The sequence below is a fragment of the Trichechus manatus genome, unplaced genomic scaffold, assembly GCF_000243295.1.
Source record: "Trichechus manatus latirostris isolate Lorelei unplaced genomic scaffold, TriManLat1.0 scaffold00145, whole genome shotgun sequence".
Taxonomy (NCBI): domain Eukaryota; kingdom Metazoa; phylum Chordata; class Mammalia; order Sirenia; family Trichechidae; genus Trichechus; species Trichechus manatus.
Genome location: NW_004444081.1, coordinates 1,601,660 through 1,608,611, shown reverse-complemented (window position 1 = coordinate 1,608,611; position 6,952 = coordinate 1,601,660).

The window sequence follows — 6,952 nt, the reverse complement described above, 5'->3', positions numbered from 1 at the left end:
AGGATGAAGGCCACAACCTAGGGATGACAGAATAGTAACTAGAAGGAACCTGGGTGCCTGACACCTTATGGAGCTGCCATGTCAGCCCAGGACTGCCTCTCTCCAAACTGCTTGTACATATGAGAAATCTAAGCTTCTATTGTGTTTAATCCACTGTTATTTTACAGTCCTGTTCAATCACGAAAACGGGTTGGTAAGCAATGAACAAATTTCCAAATGGTGTTAAGGGTCGGGCCCAATACTGGCATGGACTACCTCAGTATCAATAAGAGATACTTTAAAAGATAATAATTTAAGTGGCCCAACATATATATATATTGTTCCTATGATTAACTCCATGGACATTGTACTCAGGATTGTTAAAATCTAATCTTAACTGACATGTATGTAAAATCAAACTTTCAGACCGTATAAAATAAAGTGATAACTTTATTCAAGTGAGTACAGAACCTGAACTTCAAAAACAGTCTCTTTCTTCACACAATAGAAAGGTTAATCACTAAAACTTTTTAACATTTTGGAAATAAAATTTATATACATTCAATCACCTTAGAACGTTTCCATGTTGGAGTTGGAAGAGGCATTCTAGTCAACCCCACCTTTTAACAGAGAAGAAAGCTGACTTCTCCAAATTAATCTTAGGTTAAAACACTTTTTTCAATGGACTTCTGTAAAATGTGAATAAAATAATTTGGTTAAAAGAATTAAACATTTTCTTCCTTTGGTAAATAATTCACTTTGTCTAGAGGAAAAGACAGAGAGCGAGTCTAAACAATCTCTGAGGGCCTAAAAGTAAGTTTATTAATTTAGAATAGAGTTTCCCAAAGTATATTCTTCAGGATGTTATTTGAAATTAAAAAATCAAAAAAAATATATAATCAATAAAAATTTGAAAAAACAAAGATTAAACAATTTCACACAAACTTCTTAATTGTACCAACTTCTTAAAGCCTTGACTGGGCTAACATGAGTTGCCCATGTCTCTGAAATACCAAACCCACTGCCGTCGAGTCGATTTCAACTCATAGCAACCCTGTAGGACAGAGTAGAACTGTCCCATAGGGTTTCCAAGACTGTAATCTTTACAGAAGCAGACTGCCACATCTTTCTCATGTGGAGTGGCTGCTGGGTTCGACCTGCTGACCTTTCGGTTAACAGCCGAGCACTTAACCACTGTGCCACCAGGGGGTCTCTAAAATAGGGGGTGATAATATGAGGCATTACTCAAACTTAGTTGCCTGAGGAACCTCTTTTTGCAAATCTTCTCAAGGAACTAGTATTTAGCAGAACTTATTTGGAAAGTACTGAAAGAGACCAGGGGAAGCAGAGATCATTGCCAATTATTTGACTTATCTGAGATAACTTATTTGCCTCAATCTAGTTTGATTGTATGCCAACCCCTCCTCACAATAAGCTAGGCAGTGAAAAATAGGAAGCTAAAGTAAACCTTATTCATAACAAAAATGCAACAAAACAGTTCTTAAAGGTTCAAAATAAATTTTCTCATTTCCTAATATGTAACTCTGTTTGACTTCTTTTTAAAAGGTTATACAGAGCCTAAAAAACACAGTACTGATTGTTTTCCGTCCTCATTCCCCTCCCTCTTCAAAATACCATCATTTTCTGCAATCTATTAAAACTGATAGTTGTCACAAGCAGAACTGATGGTGGAACTTTCCAAGGGAAGTTAACGTCACACAGAAAGACACTTCACATTTCATCCAATTTTGCCACACATTTATTGAGAAACTACAATGTACAAGGCACCATGCCAGGAAAGGAGGATATAATCCTCATCCTCACAGAGCATATATTCTCACAGGGGAGCCCAAGGGTGAATGGGTGCTACATAGAACAGTTACAATATGTCAAGAGAGTCTCTAACAGAGGTACCTGACTGGTCTACAGGGTCACAGAAGGCTGAGACGTAGGCTGGGATCTTAAGAATGAGTAGAAATCAACCAGTTGAAAGAGAAAGGACAGGGCAGTTTGAGTAGAGATAATAAGATGTGCAAAGGCTCAGAGGCAGGATGAAGCAGAAAGAAATGCAAAGAGGCCAATGTGGCGCCAGTCAACAGAGAGTAGAGACCCAGGGAAGAGAGCTGGGAAGCCTGTGGGCTGGTCAGGAAAGCAGGAACCAGTTTTCATCAGCCTAGCAGCAAACATTTTAAATGCAACAATATAAACAGATTTACCCTGTGGAGTTTTATATAGGTGCTTCCAAAGCCAGTAGTGGCACTCATATATTTGATCAGAGGATTGAGGGACTCGGGCTTCTGGTGGAAAAGCCATATCTGGAAAGGAAAAGAGTGTATCAATGGTTTTCTGCCCAAGGCGCGTGAGGCTGGTGGGGACTTAGAACTAGCACTTTACAGAGCACTCCAAAGTCGCAATTCCTCTCAATTATCATTAGCTAACAGTCGTGCCTTCATGAACCACCGCAGTAACTTGAAGGAAGATGGGAGGGCAATCTGCTTAATAGCACCCTTTGAAAATCTATTTAAAAGAATCATATTTCAGCTGTTTCCTCCTTGAATCCGAAAACTAAAGTTCATGGCATAGACTAGCTTATTCAGAGTTGATACTCAGTTCATGCCACAGTAAATCACAAATCACTGATGTAATATTTTGTTTTATTAATAGATAAGCATCCATGTGTACAACATTCAAAAAGTATAATGATAAAAAGTAAATCTACTTCCCTTCACAATTTCCAGTCATACAGTCCCCCTTTCTGGAGGCAACTACTCTTAAACGAGTATCCTGTGTATTCATCGAAATAAAATCTAGGCACTTAAAAGCATACATGTCCCTTTCTCTCACCCAAATGGAAGCGTAATATACACACCATTCCTCATATTGCATTTTTCACTTAAACAATATTCCATATCAGTATACATACAGATGTTTCCTTCTTTTTTAAAGTAACATGGTATTCCACTTTATGGATGCATCAAAATTTCTAGAAGTAGTCTCCAAATTGATGGACATACAGGCTGTGTCTAGTTTTTGCTGTTCTAAGCCACGCTGCAATGAATGATGAATGCATCTTTTCCTATGTTTGAGTACATCTTTAAGATAAATGCCAGAGATGGAACTGCTAGGTTACAGGGGATGAGCATTTAATATTTTGATTGATCTTGCCAAAGAGTCCTTGATAGAGGCTATATCAACTTACCCTCCCCCAGCAATGTAGAAGAGTGCCCATTTCCATACTCCCCGGCAATAAAGTGTATTATCAAACTTTCTAATCTTTGCTAATCAGAGTTCAAAAACAGCTTTTCATTGTAGTGTTCATTTGCATTTCTCTTGCTGTGAATGACGTTGAGCATCTTTTCATATGATTAAGACAGGTTAAGATCTCTCTGTTCATGTTCTTTAGCCATCATTCTAATGGGTTGTTTTTTTCACTGATTTGTTGAAGGTCATTAGATACTGATAAAATCAACCCTTTGTCTAGGTTATGAGTGGCAAATCATTTTCTTCCTCTTTGTGGTTAGTCTTTGGATTTTATTTATAGCCAGGTTTTTCACCATGCAAAAATCTTTTATTTTTATTTAATCAAAATTTTCAGCGTTTTCTTCTACGGGTTTCTCAGATTTATGAAATACTTACATAAGCCTCCACACTCTGAAACTATTTTAAAATTTCTCCATATTTTCTTCTAGTAATTTTATATTTTAATTTTTATAAATAAATATTTTAACTCATCTGGAACTTTACTTTGGTGTAAAGCACAGAGACAAGATCCTATTCCATTTTTTGGTAACATCATATGTTGACTAACACGTCTTCTCCTCACTGACTTGGAATACCATCTTTATCATATACTGAATCCCCATGTGCTTATGGGCCTGTTTCTAGACTCCCTATTCTGTTCCATTGATCTGTCAATTCACACACCAGAATTATACTGTTCTTATTAAGATAGTTTTCTTTAAATGTTAAATGCTGAAATATACTGAATCCTTTACAACGTATTAGACTGTACTTATGCCTTCTTTTATTTACTCCAATTTAATGCCCACTTTATAAGTAAAACAAACAAACAAAGAAAACCCACTGCCATGGAGTTGATTCCAACTCACAGCAACCCTACAGGATAGAATAAGGTGAGCGAAAACATGTAGTCAAGGTTCACAGCCATAAACCAGAACACTGGGATTTGAATAGAGTTAACACAACTCTAGAGGCCACACTCTAAACCATCACAAAGCCCATTGAAGGAGACATTCTTATCCAAAGATCGAAAGAGATTCATGCTCATATGCTGTGTGCTCAAATGCTCATCCATATCCACCGGCAACTACAACCATCACTGTATGGTAATTAGGGTGGATATTCTCCTACTCATATACATTTTAGAAAATTACAGCAGGCTCACAACAGGAAAAAAAAAAAATGAAACTGTGACACCAGTCATGCTACCCATGCTAGCCAAACTCCACCTATCCTTCAGAGCCCAAATCAAGTCCCACTGAGTGAGCAAAGGCTGCTCCAAGTACTCTACCCTCTCACTGATGCTCCTTTCTGATATTCTTAGGGTATTTACAGCAACACTTCCAGAGACATCACCTGATTACAGAATGTCTTATTATCTTATTTTATATATTCCTTCTTTCTTCTAAATGGAAACCCTGGTGGTGTAGTGGGTAAGTGTTACAGCTGCTAACCAACCGTTCAGCAGCTCAAACCCAGCAGGCGCTCCCTGGAAACTCTATGGGGCATTTCTACTCTGTCCTATAGGTTTGCTATGAGTCAGAATTGACTCAATGGCACACAACATGGTGAGAGTGACCATATAAAAGCAAGCCATCGCCCTGCAACATCAGATTACTATGAGTCAGAAACTATTCAACAGCAACAGGTCTTTTTTTTTTTTTTTAAACTCTTGTCCCATTAGATGTACCTTCTCTATGGGAAACCACTCACTGATTGCCCTCCCACCATCTGGCCGTACTTGCCCCTCTCCTGCTCCACTGCTCTGTCCATCCTCTAGCTGCTGGTGTATCTTGTTTCTATAAAACTGCTTTCCCTACAACCACAGTATCTGGTGCCATCCAAAAAAAACCAAACCCACTGCCACTGAGTCTACTCTGACTCATAATGACCCCACAGGAGAGAGTATAACTGCCCCATATGGTTTCCAAGGAGCACCTGGTAGATTCGAACTGCCATCCCTTTGGTTAGCAGCCGTAGCTCTTAACCACTATGCCACCAATGTTTCTTCTGGTGCCCTGGCAGATGGTAAACTTCCAAACTTCACTCTTAATGCTTTGCACATTGCCTAGGGCCCACCTTAGTCCTGAAGAGGACCCCGAGTATTCTCAGAGCTTATTCTGTTGTTATCTTTTCTATTTAAACTGTTTCTGCATCTGCTAATCCACTGAACAAGCTATGGAAACTCTAGTAACATACCAGTACTTCTGTTCCCTTGTACGGTGTCAAGGTGAAAGCATGTGTAAAAAAGCGAAGCTGAGGAAAGAAAACAATAGTCACTTGATAGGTACTTATAAGTCTGTGGTGGTTTAAAACAGTCACAAAAGCATTACTCATTTAAATATTAATAAAGAAAATCTGTCATTTCTGATTATAAAACATTTTTAAGTATCTAAAAATAAATGAGTCTGAAAAAGAAATAGCACTAATACCCACTACCCTAAGTCAACCACTTTAAAATGAAGGTATATTTCCTCCTTCTAATCTTTTTTCTGTGCTTGCCATAATGGAAGGGCATTACAAAAAAAAAGAATAAAGAAACTATCTCTTCCTGAGTTCTACAAGGAGGGGCATTTTATCCTAAAAGGAGCATCTTCTAATACGTGCTGGAAGAACATCAGTCCTGCAAGATTCTCACAAAACAAAACAAACAGCAAATACAAGCATGGTCCTATGGTCATACAGTGCACAGTCATCCCCTTCTTGGGACTTTTCTAATGCACATTACCCCACTGAAAGCCCAAAGCAGTTCAGTTTAACCTTGCTTAACACAGGTTTCCCAACATTATATGATCATAGAACCCTTGAGACCTATAGCACATGAGCAAAGAAACATTCCCTTAAAGAGAAGAGGATACTCAGAAGGTGGTGTGGTGGTAATATTGGGTAGTAGGAAGCAAAGACTACATAGTAAGTCAATTTTTAAAACCTTAACTTAAATGGAATTCCACCACTTTTGGGTTCCATTTCTTAAATCATTTCCTAATCTTTAAATGCACCTTTTTGGTTCCAAACTGAACAGATCTAGTAAACAAAGAAAAGAAATGTTCATCACTTACCAGCCATATGAATGGCATCAACAGTGTCCATACATAGCGAGGTAAAATTCCGTATGTCATCTTAGTCAGCACTGTGCCGGGGCACACCACACTGGAATATAGACCCTGAGAGCACAGAAAGAGGCAGCAATAAGATTCTAATTCAGTGTATATTGACTCAGTCCTAGCTATATGCTAGTTGATAAAGGAAATACACCAATGAGACAAGAAGCCCGGAGAAATATCTATGCTCTGAATTGTCCTTAAAGCTGGGTGGACCATTTCAGTTTAAGAATCATGTACTGAGAGTCAACTATAAGAGCCACTCAGGATGCAAATACTAGTAAGACAAAGTCTCTATTGTCAAGACACCTACTATTATGGATTGAATTGTGTCCCGCCAAAATGTGTGTCAACTTGACTAGGCCATGATTGCCAGTATTATGTGGTTGTCCACCATTTTGTGATCTGATGTAATTTTTCTGTGTGTTGTAAATCCCAATCTCCGCCTGTGGTTAATGAGGCAAAATTAAGTTATGTTAAAGAGGATTAAGGTGGGATGCAACACCCTTACTCAAGTCACAGCCTGATTTGATGTAAAGGGAGTTTCCTTGGGATGTGGCCACATTACCTTTTATCTTACAAGAGATAAAAGGAGAGAGAAGTGAGCAGAGATGAAGGGCCTCAAAACCATC